The sequence below is a fragment of the Oncorhynchus kisutch genome, linkage group LG12 (assembly GCF_002021735.2).
Source record: "Oncorhynchus kisutch isolate 150728-3 linkage group LG12, Okis_V2, whole genome shotgun sequence".
NCBI lineage: Eukaryota > Metazoa > Chordata > Actinopteri > Salmoniformes > Salmonidae > Oncorhynchus > Oncorhynchus kisutch.
Genome location: NC_034185.2, coordinates 26,959,605 through 26,978,159, shown reverse-complemented (window position 1 = coordinate 26,978,159; position 18,555 = coordinate 26,959,605). Strand labels below are relative to the sequence as shown.

The 18,555-nt window shown below is 43.3% G+C and overlaps 1 protein-coding gene across 2 annotated transcripts in view; it reads left to right on the top strand.

Annotated features, from left to right (window-relative positions):
• Positions 1-754: 754 nt before the first annotated feature.
• The window catches only part of opn5 (opsin 5), a 37,819-nt gene continuing 20,018 nt past the window's right edge, over positions 755-18,555 (top strand). For both annotated transcript variants that reach the window (XM_020495963.2, XM_031837249.1), the window contains exon 1: positions 755-1,053. The gene's annotated coding sequence lies outside the window, so the exon portion shown is untranslated. The remainder of the gene's footprint in view (positions 1,054-18,555) is intronic.

Sequence of the window (18,555 nt, the reverse complement as noted above, 5' to 3'; positions counted from 1 at the left end):
TGAGGGGGACTTATGTACTGTGCTGTACTGGGCTGTACTGTGCAGTGTACTTATGTACTGTGCTGTACTGGGCTGTACTGCACAGTGCTGTCCAAACTTGTGAAACATAGACCAGTTTGGTAACTGAATTTCAAGTTTTAATGACTTAATAATTCATAGTTGACTTCTCAGACCATGATACCTCCTGTCACCACTTCCTGGGAAGTTTGAATAAATGTGTTTTTGTTTACTTGATGCAATGATGGTTATGCTTTCTGACTCTGCTTCCTTGAGTTTAGTGCAACATCTAATGTAGAACTTGGTTGATATGATGGTTAAGAAAGTGTAAGAAATGGGTCAAGTGAGCTCCATGCAGCATTGAGAGAAATGTCATGTGCCTCTTGTTTGTTTCTATGGCCTCCTTGCAATATCCTATATCATATGTGAGCACCTGCTGTATGGTACTTCATATAGTCTGCTCTTTGTTTTACATTACATTGGCTGAGTGAGATAGGTGGTGCTCAACCCACGCTTAAATGAACAGACTTCAGTGTGCATTCAAGTATGTGGCATAGCTTGGAGCTGCTTGGATAGGCTACTCAACTCATTCAGAGATTAATGAATGAAAAAAATCTTCGATTGCAACCTGATTCACTTTTTGGGATAATACAGAGAATAAACCTAATGACACCATATTTGATCTAGTTATATATATGGATTTCAATGGCATCCAAATAGGACCCTGCGCGATTTCCTGTTAGTCCAATCGAGATGCGATGTGTTGAATTCCGTAATGAAGTCAGCACATGTCACTATTGTAAATTATGGAACGCAATGATTCTGCTGTGGTCGATTTACTCGCCGCGGTAGTTTGTAGGCGCATCACCAAAGCGCTCCACTGAGGTTCCCCGCCACTGACTAGTGCAATTTCTGTCCATCGGCTATATTATCACAAGAACATTTACAAAGTTTTTTCATTTTTTTTTATTGGCAATTTTGTCGAAGGAGGCAGTCGGACAGTATTATTTTGATGGAAAGTGAACAAAACTAAAGGGATGACTGAACACTTGTAAGGTAAGTAATTTCAAAAAGACTCACGTTGTTATTTTTATTCTATATTATACGTGTCTTTGTGGAGAACTTTGATTTATTTTCAAAATCAGAATTTTGACAAAATATTGACATGAATGTGAAATGTTGTCAAGGGTAGATATTACATTTCCGGTAACAATGTTGTACTGTCACGCTTCTATAAAGGATTTGGAGACGGGCCGGAATACACAATAGGGGTTTTTAATACACCCAAAACAACACGTATCCTGGGCTGTACCCAAACGAAAGAGCGAGGGTAACCTCGTTGAACGACACCCGTAAAGCACGTAGCATAACAGCGGCACCAACACATAGGTACTCACTCACATGTCCAACGGACATGGGAACAATAATCGACAGGACAATGGTGAACAAAGGGCACACTTATAAAATTAATAATCAACTGGGAATAGGGACAATGTGTGCGTAATGACAGTTCCGGAGGGATCCTTGACATGAACAGTAGGCCTAGGCTACGCCTAGATCAGACCGACAGTGAAACGTTTTGGGTACACCAGAAGAACATTCATTTCCAATGGACCATTGCGTTTGCCTTGCAGAATTGCGTGGCAGAGGGAGTTGCAGTGCGTTCTGTGTTCTGTGTGATGCATATGCATCAACTTGTATGCGTGGACGTGATAGAAATAGTAGCAAAAGGTGAATGTTAAACTTTTGTTGCACACAACAATTTGGAATGACATAATGGAAAAGTTTGACTGCATAATTTATTAAGCAGCGTTGATGCAATTGTTTTGTCAGTCTGATCGAGGAATATCATTGCTCAATGCGCTGTCAAGAAGCAGGGAATGTGTTGTATTGATTTAGGCTACATCATTATCACTTCTGCAACTATCTCTAGGCTAGTCTAATAAACCATATGAGAGCAAACAAGGCATTTTATAAGCTATAAGCTACTATGGTATATCCATTGGGATTTATGTAATCGTGCATAGGACTATCCCACTGGGCACAGACATCAGTTCAATGTCTAGTTTTGGTTAAGTTGTTAACTAATGAGAATTTAGCATGAAATCAACAACAAATGTCACCACATCATTGGATTTAAGTTCAAAGTTTGCAAAAAAAAAAATGAAATGACCTTACATTGATGACTGATTGTCAAACAAATCACTTCAAAAAGTAAGCTACCTGTGCATGTTCATCCACTCCAAAATAACTCCAGTATTCGAACAGTGCACTGTGCACCAGCCTTTTGATGAATGGAAAGTCACATCTGTTACAAAATAGCAATTGTGATTAGGTCTACACTCCTCTGGCCTGAATTAATTAATGCGTCTCGCTGACAAATTACCTTTTTTATAGAAAGAAAAATTGGAACACCTGAAAAGGGGCAATCCATCCACCATATCACAACAAAAGAATCACGCTACACGTTAGCACCTTTGTTCTGATACTGCTTGGAAAAGCAATGCAGAAGTTGGAGAAATCCAGCGCATGAGACACACTGCATGCACGGCAACCTAATCCAGCAGATGAGTCGCAGTGGTGCAGAATCCCTCCCATTGAAATGAATGGACTTCCACCGGAACACATACAGTTTGATGCAGTCGGTGTGCTTGAGACTTATACATAATGCTTTCATGCATAATACATTGCAGATGGAAGACCAAGGCCTAAAGTACATGATGTATGCAGTGCACATATGACTGGAGGAAAAGTTGATGCAGAGCTGCAGGCTCATATTTGGAGATAGTTAAAACAGCACTTTTTATTTACTTATCAGCTGTGGCCACAGACACAAATCTGATTAGATTATTTTTATTTTTATTTTTATTTCACCTTTATTTAACCAGGTAGGCTAGTTGAGAACAAGTTCTCATTTGCAACTGCGACCTGGCCAAGATAAAGCATAGCAGTGTGAGCATACAACAAAGAGTTACACATGGAGTAAACAATTAACAAGTCAATAACACAGTAGAAAACAAAGGGGGGGTCTATATACAATGTGTGCAAAAGGCATGAGGAGGTAGGCAAATAATTACAATTTTGCAGATTAACACTGGAGTGATAAAAGATCAGATGGTCATGTACAGGTAGAGATATTGGTGTGCAGAAGAGCAGAAAAGTAAATAAATAAAAACAGTATGGGGATGAGGTAGGTGAAAAGGGTGGGCTATTTACCAATAGACTATGTACAGCTGCAGCGATCGGTTAGCTGCTCAGATAGCTGATGTTTGAAGTTGGTGAGGGAGATAAAAGTCTCCAACTTCAGCGATTTTTGCAATTCGTTCCAGTCACAGGCAGCAGAGTACTGGAACGAAAGGCGGCCAAATGAGGTGTTGGCTTTAGGGATGATCAGTGAGATACACCTGCTGGAGCGCGTGCTACGGATGGGTGTTGCCATCGTGACCAGTGAGCTGAGATAAGGCGGAGCTTTACCTAGCATAGACTTGTAGATGACCTGGAGCCAGTGGGTCTGGCGACGAATATGTAGCGAGGGCCAGCCGACTAGAGCATACAAGTCGCAGTGGTGGGTGGTATAAGGTGCTTTAGTGACAAAACGGATGGCACTGTGATAGACTGCATCCAGTTTGCTGAGTAGAGTGTTGGAAGCCATTTTGTAGATGACATCGCCGAAGTCGAGGATCGGTAGGATAGTCAGTTTTACTAGGGTAAGCTTGGCGGCTTGAGTGAAGGAGGCTTTGTTGCGGAAAAGAAAGCCGACTCTTGATTTGATTTTCGATTGGAGATGTTTGATATGAGTCTGGAAGGAGAGTTTGCAGTCTAGCCAGACACCTAGGTACTTATAGACGTCCACATATTCTAGGTCGGAACCATCCAGGGTGGTGATGCTAGTCGGGCATGCAGGTGCAGGCAGCGACCGGTTGAAAAGCATGCATTTGGTTTTACTAGCGTTTAAGAGCAGTTGGAGGCCACGGAAGGAGTGTTGTATGGCATTGAAGCTTGTTTGGAGGTTAGATAGCACAGTGTCCAAAGACGGGCCGAAAGTATATAGAATGGTGTCGTCTGCGTAGAGGTGGATCAGGGAATCGCCCGCAGCAAGAGCAACATCATTGATATATACAGAGAAAAGAGTCGGCCCGAGAATTGAACCCTGTGGCACCCCCATAGAGACTGCCAGAGGACCGGACAGCATGCCCTCCGATTTGACACACTGAACTCTGTCTGCAAAGTAGTTGGTGAACCAGGCAAGGCAGTCATCCGAAAAACCGAGGCTACTGAGTCTGCCGATAAGAATATGGTGATTGACAGAGTCGAAAGCCTTGGCAAGGTCGATGAAGACGGCTGCACAGTACTGTCTTTTATCGATGGCGGTTATGATGTCCTTTAGTACCTTGAGTGTGGCTGAGGTGCACCCATGACCGGCTCGGAAACCAGATTGCACAGCGGAGAAGGTACGGTGGGATTCGAGATGGTCAGTGACCTGTTTGTTGACTTGGCTTTCGAAGACCTTAGATAGGCAGGGCAGGATGGATATAGGTCTGTAACAGTTTGGGTCCAGGGTGTCTCCCCCTTTGAAGAGGGGGATGACTGCGGCAGCTTTCCAATCCTTGGGGATCTCAGACGAGATGAAAGAGAGGTTGAACAGGCTGGTAATAGGGGTTGCGACAATGGTGGCAGATAGTTTCAGAAATAGAGGGTCCAGATTGTCAAGCCCAGCTGATTTGTACGGGTCCAGGTTTTGCAGCTCTTTCAGAACATCTGCTATCTGGATTTGGGTAAAGGAGAACCTGGAGAGGCTTGGGCGAGGAGCTGCGGGGGGGGCGGAGCTGTTGGCCGAGGTTGAAGTAGCCAGGCGGAAGGCATGGCCAGCCGTTGAGAAATGCTTATTGAAGTTTTCGATAATCATGGATTTATCAGTGGTGACCGTGTTACCTAGCCTCAGTGCAGTGGGCAGCTGGGAGGAGGTGCTCTTGTTCTCCATGGACTTCACAGTGTCCCAGAACTTTTTGGAGTTGGAGCTACAGGATGCAAACTTCTGCCTGAAGAAGCTGGCCTTAGCTTTCCTGACTGACTGCGTGTATTGGTTCCGGACTTCCCTGAACAGTTGCATATCACGGGGACTATTCGATGCTATTGCAGTCCGCCACAGGATGTTTTTGTGCTGGTCGAGGGCAGTCAGGTCTGGGGTGAACCAAGGGCTGTATCTGTTCTTAGTTCTGCATTTTTTGAACGGAGCATGCTTATCTAAAATGGTGAGGAAGTTACTTTTAAAGAATGACCAGGCATCCTCAACTGACGGGATGAGGTCAATGTCCTTCCAGGATACCCGGGCCAGGTCGATTAGAAAGGCCTGCTCACAGAAGTGTTTTAGGGAGCGTTTGACAGTGATGAGGGGTGGTCATTTGACTGCGGCTCCGTAGCGGATACAGGCAATGAGGCAGTGATCGCTGAGATCCTGGTTGAAGACAGCGGAGGTGTATTTGGAGGGCCAGTTGGTCAGGATGACGTCTATGAGGGTGCCCTTGTTTACAGATTTAGGGTTGTACCTGGTGGGTTCCTTGATGATTTGTGTGAGATTGAGGGCATCTAGCTTAGATTGTAGGACTGGCGGGGTGTTAAGCATATCCCAGTTTAGGTCACCTAACAGAACAAACTCTGAAGCTAGATGGGGGGCGATCAATTCACAAATGGTGTCCAGGGCACAGCTGGGAGCTGAGGGGGGTCGGTAGCAGGCGGCAACCGTGAGAGACTTATTTCTGGAGAGAGTAATTTTCAAAATTAGTAGTTCGAACTGTTTGGGTATGGACCTGGAAAGTATGACATTACTTTGCAGGCTATCTCTGCAGTAAACTGCAACTCCTCCCCCTTTGGCAGTTCTATCTTGACGGAAGATGTTATAGTTGGGTATGGAAATCTCTGAATTTTTGGTGGCCTTCCTGAGCCAGGATTCAGACACAGCAAGGACATCAGGGTTAGCAGAGTGTGCTAAAGCAGTGAGTAAGACAAACTTAGGGAGGAGGCTTCTGATGTTGACATGCATGAAACCAAGGCTTTTTCGAACACAGAAGTCAACAAATGAGGGTGCCTGGGGACATGCAGGGCCTGGGTTTACCTCCACATCACCCGCGGAACAGAGAAGGAGTAGTATGAGGGTGCGGCTAGAGGCTATCAAAACTGGTCGCCTAGAGCGTTGGGGACAGAGAATAAGAGGAGCAGGTTTCTGGGCATGGTAGAATATATTCAGGGCATAATGCGCAGACAGGGGTATGGTGGGGTGCTCACTCATATCTACATTTTCGTTTATCTTCAGAAAATATCTGAACAGAGGAAATTGCATTGTTTGTAACAATGTAGCATTAGTGAGATGTGAATATAACTTCAGGAAACAGCAGAGGGAACACCCCCCTATCCACATTGATGGAACAGTAGTGGAGAGGGTAGTAAGTTTTAAGTTCCTCGGCGTACACATCACAGACAAACTGAATTGGTCCACCCACACAGACAGCATCGTGAAGAAGGCGCAGCAGCGCCTCTTCAACCTCAGGAGGCTGAAGAAATTCGGCTTGTCACCAAAAGCACTCACAAACTTCTACAGATGCACAATCGAGAGCATCCTGTCGGGCTGTATCACCGCCTGGTACGGCAACTGCTCCGCCCACAACCGTAAGGCTCTCCAGAGGGTAGTGAGGTCTGCACAACGCATCACCGGGGGCAAACTACCTGCCCTCCAGGACACCTACACCACCCGATGTCACAGGAAGGCCATAAAGATCATCAAGGACAACAACCACCAGAGCCACTGCCTGTTCACCCTGCTATCATCCAGAAGGCGAGGTCAGTACAGGTGCATCCAAGCTGGGACCGAGAGACTGAAAAACAGCTTCTATCTCAAGGCCATCAGACTGTTAAACAGCCACCCCTAACATTGAGTGGCTGCTGCTAACACACTGACTCAACTCCAGCCACTTTAATAATGGGAATTGATGGGAAATGATGTAAAATATATCACTAGCCACTTTAAACAATGCTACCTAATATATATATATATATATATGTTTACATACCCTACATTATTAATCTCATATGTATATGTATATACTGTACTCTATATCATCTACTGCATCTTTATGTAATACATGTATCACTAGCCACTTTAACTATGCCACTTTGTTTACATACTCATCTCATATGTATATACTGCACTCAATACCATCTACTGTATCTTGCCTATGCCGCTCTGTACAATCACTCACTCATATATCTTTATGTACATATTCTTTATCCCCTTACACTTGTGTCTATAAGGTAGTAGTTTTGGAATTGTTAGCTAGATTACTTGTTGGTTATTACTGCATTGTCGGAACTAGAAGCACAAGCATTTCTCTACACTCGCATTAACATCTGCTAACCATGTGTATGTGACAAATAACATTTGATTTGATTTGATCTGCTATATCTTTAAATATTTTAAGTTGTATATTAAAGAGTTTAACCTCTCTGGGATTGTTCGGGACGTAAGCGTTCCACCTCGCCAACAGCCAGTGAAATTGCAGGGCGCCAAATTCAACAGAAATACCATAATTAAATTCCACAAACATACAAGTATTATACACCATTTTAAAGATAAACGTCTTGTTAATCCAGTCACAGTGTCCGATTTCAAAAAGGCTTTACGGCGAATACACACCATGCGATTATGTTAGGTCAGCTTCTAACCACAGAAAACCATACAGCCATTTTACAAAAAAGGAGAGCTGTCACAAAAGTCAGAAATAGCGTTAAAATTAATCACTAACCTTTGATGATCTTCACCGGATGGCACTACCAGGACTCCATGTTAGACAATAAATGTGTGCTTTGTTCGATAAAGTTCATCTTTATTTCCAAAAACCTCATTTGAAATTGGCGCGTTATGTTCAGAAATGCATTGTCTCAAACAAACATCCAGTGAAATTGCAGAGAGCCACATCAAATGACAGAAATACTCATCATAAACATTGAGATAAAAGATACAAGTGTTATACATAGGATTAAAGATAAACTTCTTGTTAGTCCAGCCACAGCCACAAAACACACCATGCGATTATGTTAGGTCAGCGCCTAGCCACAGAAAACCATACAGCCAGTTTCCAACCAAGGAGAGGTGTCACAAAAGTCAGAAATAGCATTAAAGTTAATCACTTACCTGTGAGGATCTTCATCTGATGGCACTCCCAGGTCTCCATGTTAGACAATAAATGTTTGTTTTGTTCGATAAAGTTAATCTTTATGTCCAAATACCTCCTTTTTGTTCCGCTTTTAGTCCAGTAATCCAAATGCACAAAGCGCGGGCACAAAGTCCAGACAAACAGTCAAAAAAGTTCCATTCAAGTTCGTAGAAACATGTCAAACAATGTTTCTAAACAATCCTTAGGGTGTTTTTATCATAAATATTCAATAATGTTTCAACCGGACAATACTGTTTTCATTAGAAAGGAAAGGGAATGAACCTCGCGCTCACGGCCACGCGAGGTTCAAAAACTAAAGGCTTTCAGCCTGACCACTTGTTGAAACAGCTCTTATTCGCTCCCCTTTCACAATACAAGCCTGAAACAACTTCTAAAGACTGTTGACATCTACTGGAAGCCTTAGGAAGTGCAATCTGACCCCATAGGCACAGGATATTGGATAGGCAATCACTTTTAAAAAACTTGAAACCTCAGAATTTCCACTTCCTTGTTGGATTTTTCTCAGGTTTTTGCCTGCCATATGAGTTCTGTTATACTCACAGACATTATTTTAACAGTTTTGGAAAATGTAGAGTGTTTCCTATCCAAATCCAAATATTATATGCATATCCTAGCTTCTGGGTCTGAGTAACAGGCAATTAACTCTGGGCACGCTTTTCATCCAAACTTCCCAATGCTGCCCCCTATCCCAATGAAGCAATGTAAAGTGTTTGCATTCCAAATCACATTCTCCTGCTGAGAACAGAGAAATCTGTCATAGTACACAAGTAGGCACGTATTGGGCTATGATACATTTGATTTCTAATGCAATATCTTCAGCGAAGGGTTCAGGGAACTTGACTCAAACGACTTTCCTATTTGCCTATCACACACATTTCTCCCATGTATTTAATTCTGCCCTTTATGTACACGTGCAGAAGCATTAAAGGGAAAGTGGAAGTGTAGTCATTGTACTCATGAAAAGCTTGGCCTTTCAGATTGCTGCATCAGCCACAATCAACATTCAGAATCTTCATGTCAATATACGAAGTCATCCCTCGCCTCCTCAGCAAAATGCAGCCCTATCATTTATGTTTTTCGTCTTATTCTTCTTGTAAAAATACCAAATTGTATGAAAATCAATGATTATCCACCTCACAGAAGGTCATTAGACCTGACGCTCGATAGACCACAATACTCTCAAACAGAGTAGTCATTACCTCCGCAATGCAATCAAATAAGCAAAATGTCAGTATAGAGACAAAGTCGCAATTCAACTACTCAGACACGAGACGTATGTGGCAGGGTCTACAGACAGGGTTTACATCACGGACAATCACTGACTTCCAGACAAACTAAACACCTTATTTGCCTGCTTTGAGGATAATACAGTGCCACTGACGCGGCCCGCTACCAAGGACTGTGGACTCTCCTTCTCCGTGGACAACGTGAGTTTGACATTTAAACGTGTTAACCCTCGCAAGGCTGCTGGCCAAGACGTCATCCCTAGCCATATCCTCAGAGCATGCGCGGACCAGCTGGCTGGTGTGTATACGGACATATTCAATCTCTCCCTATCTCAGTCTGCTGTCCCCACATGCTTCAAGATGTCCACCATTGTTCCTGTACCAAAGAATGCAAAGGTAATGGAACTAAATGACTATCGCCCTGCTGCACTCACTTCTGTCATCATAAAGTGCTTTGAGAGACTAATCAAGGATCATATCACCTCCACCTTATCTGACATCCTAGACCCACTTAAATTTGCTTACTGCCCCAATAGGTCCACTGACGATGCAATCGTTCATTAACTATAGCTCAGCCTTCAACACCATAGTAACCCTCCAAGCTCATCATTAAGCTTGAGGCCCTGGGTCTCAACCCCGCCCTGTGCAATTGGGTCCTGGACTGCCTGACAGGCCGCTCCCAGGGGATGAAGGTAGGAAACAACATCTCCACTTCGCTGATCCTCAACACTGGGGCCCCACAAGGGTGTGTGCTCAGCCCCCTCCTGTAATCCCTGTTCACCCATGACTGCATGGCCATGCACAACTCCAACTCTATCAACAAGTTTGCAAACGACACATCTCACTCAACGTCAACAAAACAAAGGAGATGATCGTGGACTTCAGGAAACAGCAGAGGGCCCCTTATCCACATTGACGGGACAGCAGTGGAGAAGGTGGAAAGTTTTAAGTTCCTTGGCATACATATCACTGACAAACTGAAATTGTCCACCCACACAGACAGTGTGGTGAAGAAGGTGCAACAGTGCCTCTTCATCCTCAGGAGGCTGAAGAAATGTGTCTTGTCACCGAAAACACTCACAAAGTTTTACAGATGCACAATTGAGAGCATCCTGTTGGGCTGCATCACCGCCTGGTACGGCAACTGTACCACCCACTGTGGCGGCAGTGTAGCCTAGTGGTTAGAGCATTGGACTAGTAACCGAAAGGTTGCAAGTTCAAATCCCCGAGCTGACAAGGTACAAAATCTGTCGTTCTGCCCTTGAACAGGCAGTTAACCCACTGTTCCTAGGCCGTCATTGAAAATAAGAATTTGTTCTTAACTGACTTGCCTAGTAAAATAAAGGTAAAAAAAAATAAAAATAAAATAAAATAACCGCAGGGCTCTCCAGAGGGTGGTGCAGTCTGCACAAACGCATCACTGGGGCAAACTACCTGCCTTCCAGGACACCTACATCACACGATGTAACAGGAAGGCTTAAAAGATCATCAAGGACAACAACCACCCGAGCCACTGCCTGTTCACCCCGCTAACATCCAGAAGGCAAGGTCAGTACAGGTGCATCATAGCTGGGACCAAGAGACAGAAGCTGTTTATCAACCTCAAGGCCATCAGACTGTTAAATCCCTCCGAACCATCCTGCATTAAAATAATTTATGTGCCGACTGCCCTCAGTCTGTAGTGTCTAACCCCTAGATTAAAGCTCTCGTATGCAGTAGCCTAGTTTAACATTGAAAGGGAGGTTCATGAACGATTTTTTCAAATATAATCACTGGGAAGAACTACGGTTTGAATACAACATAGCATTTGTATTTGTTCTAAAAAATCAGTTGTCTTCGCTTAGGTCACATTGGAAAATATGCCATTGGACTTGTGTCCCTTCTCTTTGTTGAATAGCTCCTTAAAGATACATTATTTTCTCACAGAGGTTGAATGATTTCTCAGGTAGGCATGACAAACTATGGATGCGCTATAGATGTTTGGAACTACACTGCTGAAAAAAATAAAGGGAACACTAAAATAACACATCCTAGATCTGAATGAAGGAAATATTCTTATTAAATACTTTTTTCTTGACATAGTTGAATGTGCTGACAACAAAATCACACAAAAATTATCATTGGAAATCAAATTTATCAACCCATGAAGGTCTGGATTTGGAGTCGGACTCAAAATTAAAGTGGATCTCCTCCGAGACCTGGACTAAAGCATCCGCCAACTTTTGGACAGTCTGTGGTGCAATGTGGCGTTGGTGGATGGAGCGAGACATGATGTCCCATGATGTCAATGCCTTCCTCTTGCAGGAACTGCTGACACACTCCAGCCACATGAGGTCTAGTATTGTCTTGCATTAGGAGGAACCCAGGGCCAATCGCACCAGCATATGGTCTCACAAGGGGTCTGAGGATCTCATCTCGGTACCTAATGGCAGTCAGGCTACCTCTGGCGAGCACATGGAGGGCTGTGTGGCCCCCCAAAGAAATGCCACCCCACACCATGACTGACCCACCGCCAAACCAGTCATGCTGGAGGATGTTGCAGGCAGCAGAACGTTCTCCACCACGTCTCCAGACTGTCACGTCTGTCACATGTGCTCAGTGTGAACCTACTTTCATCTGTGAAGAGCACAGGGTGCCAGTGGTGAATTTGCCAATCTTGGTGTTCTCTGGCAAATGCCAAACGTCCTGCACGGTGTTGGGCTGTAAGCACAACCCCCACTTGTGGACGTCGGGCCCTCATACCACTCTCATGGAGTCTGTTTCTGACCGTTTGAGCAGACACATGCACATTTGTGGCCTGCTGGAGGTAATTTTGCAGGGCTCTGGCAGTGCTTCTCCTGCTCCTCCTTGCACAAAGGCGAAGGTAGCGGTCCTGCTGCTGGGTTGTTGCCCTCCTACGTCCTCCTCCACGTCTCCTGATGTACTGGCCTGTCTCCTGGTAGCGACCTCCATGCTCTGGACACTACGCTGACAGACACAGCAAACCTTCTTGCCACAGCTCGCATTGATGTGCCATCCTGGATGAGCTGCACTACCTGAGCCACTTGTGTGGGTTGTAGACTCCGTCTCATGCTACCACTAGAGTGAAAGCACCGCCAGCATTCAAAAGTGACCAAAACATCAGCCAGGAAGCATAGGAACTGAGAAGTGGTCTGTGGTCACCACCTGCAGAACCACTCCTTTATTGGGGGTGTCTTGCTAATTGCCTATAATTTCCATCTGTTGTCTATTCCATTTGCACAACAGCATGTGACATTTATGGTCAATCAGTGTTGCTTCCTAAGTGGACAGTTTGATTTCACAGAAGTGTGATTGACTTGGAGTTACATTGTGTTGTTTAAGTTTAAGTTTTTTTGAGCAGTGTATAAACAAACAATGCACTAAAATTGTTAATTTCAACACACTCCATTGATCGTGGACTACAGGAAACGTAGGACCGAGCATGCCCCCATCCACATCAGCGGGGCTTTAGTGAAGCATCTCGACAGCTTCAAGTTCCTCTGTGTCCACATCACAAAGGACCTATCATGGTCCAAACACACCAACACAGTTGTGAAGAGGGCACGAACACACCTCTTCCCTCTTGGGGATCTGAAAAGATTTGGCATGGGCCCTCAGGTCCTCAAAAAGTTCTACAGCTACACCATTGAGAGCATCTGGACTGGCTGCATCACCGCTTGGTATGGCAACTGCTCGGCATCCGACCACAAGGCGCTGCAGAGTGTAGTGCGTACGGCCCAGTATCACTAGGGTTGAGCTCCCTGCCATCCACAACCTCTATATCAGATGGTGTCAGGCCGGCGAAATGTTCAAAGACTCCAGCCACCTAAGTCATAGAGTGTTTTCTCTGCTACCGCACGGCAAGCAGTACCGGAGCACCAAGTCTGGGAGTAGAAGGCTCCTGAACAGCTTCTACCTCTGCTGAACAGTTAATCAGATGGCTAGCAGGACTATTTACACTGACCCCCTTTTTTTCACTATCTCTATGCACACACTCAAACATTCTACACTGACACACACACACACACACACACACACACACACACACACACACACACACACACACACACACACACACACACACACACACGCAGACGCAAAGACACCACACACACACACCCACACATAGGCACACCTTCACACTCTTTCACACAGTAATCAGACCCCGTGATTTATTCCACATTTTGTTACGCTGCATAACATTGAGTAAATTTATTAAAAAGAAAAAACTGAATTATCATTTTCACGTAAGTATTCAGACCCTTTACTCAGTACTTTGTTGAAGCAACTTTGGCAGCGATAACAGCCTCTAGTCTTCTTGGTAATGACCCTACAAGCTTGGCACACCTGTATTTGGGGAGTTTCTCCATTCTTCTCTGCAGATCCTCTCAAGCTCTGTCAGATTGGGTGGGGAGCGTTGCTGCAAAGCTGCAGGTCTCTCCAGAGATTTTCGATCGAGTTCAAGTCCGGGCTGCCACCACAATGCTTCACCGTAGGTATGGTGCCAGGTTTCCTCAAGATGTGACATTTGGCATTCAGGCCAAAGAGTTCAATCTTGGTTTCATCAGACCAGAGAATCTCGTTTCTCATGGTCTGAGAGTAGTTTAGGTGCCTTTTGGCAAACTCCAAGCGGGCTGTCATGTGCCTTCTACTGAGGAGTGGCTTCCATCTGGCCACTCTACCATAAACGCCTGACTGGTGGAGTGCTCCAGAGATGGTTGTCCTTCTGGAAGGTTCTCCCATCACCACCGAGGAACTCTGGAGCTCTGTCAGAGTGACCACTGGGTTCTTGGTCACCTCCCTGACCAAATCCTTCTTCCCCGATTGCTCAGTTTGGCCGTGCGACCAGCTCTAGGAAGAGTCTTGGTGGTTCCAAACTTCTTCCATTTAAGAATGACGGAGGCCACTGTGTTCTTGGGGACCTTCAATGCTGCATACATTTTTTGGTACCCTTCCCCAGATCTGTGCCTCGACACAATCCTATCTCGGAGCTCTACGGACAATTCCTTCGACCTCATTCTTTGCTTTTGCTCTGACATGCACTGCCAACTGTTGGACCTTAGATAGACAGGTGTGTGCCTTTACAAATCCTGTCCAATCAATTGAATTTACCACAGGTGGACTCCAATCAAGTTGTAGAAACATCTCAAGGTTGATCAATGGAATCAGGATGCACCTGAGCTCAATTTCGAGTCTCATAGCAAAGGGTCTGAATGCTTATGTATATAAGGTATTTCTGTTTATTATTTTCATAAATTTGCAAAAAAATGGTAAAAACCTGTTTTCACTTTGTCATTATGGGGTATTGTGTGTAGATTGATGAGGGGGAAAATGATTTAATCATTTTTAGAATAAGGCTGTAACGTGACAAAATGTGGAAAAAGTCAAGGGGTCTGAATACTTTCCGAATGCACTGTACGCCGCTGCTACTCTGTTGTCTATCCGGATTGCCTAGTCACTTTTACCCCTAACTACAGTACATGTACTGGACATATTACCTTAATTACCTGAACTACCTCATATCCCTTCACATTGACTCGGTACCACTACTCCTTGTAAGGTATAAAGCCTCGTTATTGTTATTTTATTGTGTTCATATTTGTAAAAAATTATTTAGCACATTAAAAAATGATTAAAACTTTTAAACTTTTTATTGTTGGGAGAGAGCTTGTAAGTAAGCATTTCACGGTAAAGTCTACACCTGTTGTATTTGGCGCATGTGACGAATAACATTTGATTTGATTTATTTTTCTATTCTACTCCTCAGTATTTGTATTTGTAATGATGTTTGACCGAATTCTCAAAGCCCATCACAGTCAATACTAACAATACAAGGCCTTATTATTTTTTGGAATACCAACAATCATCTGTAACTTCAGGTCAAGAAATGTATAGAGCAGGCAGGCAAGCGGAGAGAACTCCACAAGGCACATTTTACGAACATCTTCTCAACTTGTAAGCTCTGCATTGAATATTATAGCATTATTCATGAATTTAACGTATTAAAGCAAAACAAATGTATTTCAAGTTAGCCACGGTAGCCTACAGGGGGTGAGAGCACCAAGTTGACTGTCTTAAGTTATTTCATATATTATCTCAACCTTATATCACTATCATTCCCTTGAAGGCATGTGCATTTGCTGTCATACTGAATGTCTCGCTTTTTTTGATGGTGTTAGATTCTGCTACCACCTTTCTTGAGGTCATACAGTTCTTTATCGGGATGTTCTCTCCTTTTAACATGTTCATTGGAATATCTTCTATAGAAGAAGTCCTGCTGTACAGAGTCAGACCCTTGGCATGGACTGCTCCTCACTGATTCCAATAAACAGACAGTTTCCCAAGAAGTATAACACATACTATATGTACTATATGGTATCATTATACACGGTCTGAAATGTTTCTATCTACCCTGCATCTCTACCACGTATGGCCATTCATCTCCAAACAGAATTTCAAGTTACATTTTAGTTACACTCAAACAGTTCCAGTAACTATGTTTTCAATAGTAGCACACACGTCTTGTAGCCATACAAAAGGATTGTGTGAAACCCAGATATTTCATTACAGTTAATGAACTATTCATTCAACTTTTACATTTAAGTCATTTAGCAGATGCTCTTATCCAGAGTGACTTACAATAGTGATTATATACATTTTCATACTGGTCCACCATGGGAATCAAACCAACAACCATGGTGCCCTGGTGTTTCAAGTGCCATGCTCTACCAACTGAGCCACACAGGACCATAAAGGTTAATTATATTGTGTGGTTGTTTTGTGGTGTCCCTCGGAGTCGTCAAAAATACGGAGGTTTTAGGACCTGCCAGTGTTTTACACGTGATTGACAGACGTTGGGCATACATTGGGGGGAGTCATAATAATCTGATACTGGAAGTATCCCCTAAAGTTGCTTCTGAAATAATTTTTTTCTGAAATGATTTGTTTTAAAAGCTTGTTATTTTTAAAAGAAACCAAATATTTCCAATGTGACTGTTCACAGATCTCCTCATGTGTCACCGACTCACTTTATGTGACTTGTCAAATACTAAGAGAATAATAAAGTGAGAAATGATGTGACTGTGCAAACTTCTGTTAGAATGTTTTAGTATTCCTCAGAGAGTGTGCTACCTAGGCTGAATTGCAGGAACCTGCACTGCTGGAAACCTGGAGCATGGAAAAAATAACATTCTCCTCGCATAGAGAACATCTAAAAACTTTTATTGTGATTTTGTTTCATCTGGTAGACTTTGATGAAGTGTTTTGAAACTGACAAATACTATTTTGGGGTGTGTAATGTTGTAGCTTCGACACAATGGCGGAATGATTGGCTCGCACCTGGCCTTTAGAGTTATAGAAAAAGCTAACCTTTTGTCTGACTTGTTGGGAAAGGTCAGCTGTAAATGGACGATTGCTGGCTGGCTGCTGGTTCTCATAGTTGAGACACACCTTCAGAGCTTGGAGGTGTCTGCCATAGGATTCACTGCACTGATACTGGCCACAACAAACAAACTCCCCAGCCCACATGTACAGTGCCTAGTGAAAGTCTACACACCCCTTGCACAGTCTTCACATTTGCCTACTGATGTACATAAAATACTCCACATTTCTAAATTGAATGAAAAACTATAGAACATTTTCCAAATGCATGTCTTCACACCCCAGAGTTAATACTTGGTAGAAGCACAACTGCTAAGGAAACATTGCTAAAAACATTGTCAAAATTGCTCATGCTCAGTAAATTTGTTTGGGAGTCACTGATGGACAGCAATATTCAAACCTTGTCTCTGATTGTCGAGCAGATTTAAGTCAGGACTGAGACTGGACCATTCAGGAACACTCAACACCTATTGGAAGGCCATTCGGGTGTGTGTTTGGCATTAAAATGTGTGTAATTGTCCCTCTGAAAAGTACAACTCTAGGTATTTAGAAGGCTATGGCAGGGTTAGATATTTAGAAGGCTATGGCAGGGTTAGATATTTAGAAGACTATGGCAGGGTTAGATATTTAGAAGACTATGGCAGGGTTAGATATTTAGAAGACTATGGCAGGGTTAGATATTTAGAAGACTATGGCAGGGTTAGATATTTAGAAGACTATGGCAGGGTTAGATATTTAGAAGACTATGGCAGGGTTAGATATTTAGAAGACTATGGCAGGGTTAGATATTTAGAAGACTATGGCAGGGTTAGATATTTAGAAGACTATGGCAGGGTTAGATATTTAGAAGACTATGGCAGGGTTAGATATTTAGAAGACTATGGCAGGGTTAGATATTTAGAAGACTATGGCAGGGTTAGGTATTTAGAAGACTATGGCAGGGTTAGATATTTAGAAGACTATGGCAGGGTTAGATATTTAGAAGACTATGGCAGGGTTAGATATTTAGAAGACTATGGCAGGGTTAGATATTTAGAAGGCTATGGCAGGGTTAGATATTTAGAAGACTATGGCAGGGTTAGGTATTTAGAAGACTATGGCAGGGTTAGATATTTAGAAGGCTATGGCAGGGTTAGGTATTTAGAAGACTATGGCAGGGTTAGATATTTAGAAGGCTATGGCAGGGTTAGATATTTAGAAGACTATGGCAGGGTTAGATATTTAGAAGACTATGGCAGGGTTAGATATTTAGAAGACTATGGCAGGGTTAGATATTTAGAAGACTATGGCAGGGTTAGATATTTAGAAGGCTATGGCAGGGTTAGATATTTAGAAGACTATGGCAGGGTTAGATATTTAGAAGACTATGGCAGGGTTAGGTATTTAGAAGACTATGGCAGGGTTAGATATTTAGAAGACTATGGCAGGGTTAGATATTTAGAAGACTATGGCAGGGTTAGATATTTAGAAGACTATGGCAGGGTTAGATATTTAGAAGGCTATGGCAGGGTTAGATATTTAGAAGACTATGGCAGGGTTAGATATTTAGAAGACTATGGCAGGGTTAGATATTTAGAAGACTATGGCAGGGTTAGATATTTAGAAGACTATGGCAGGGTTAGATATTTAGAAGACTATGGCAGGGTTAGGTATTTAGAAGACTATGGCAGGGTTTTTATCTGGGCTTTGCTCCTTTCGTATTTATTTTCATCGTGACAAACTCC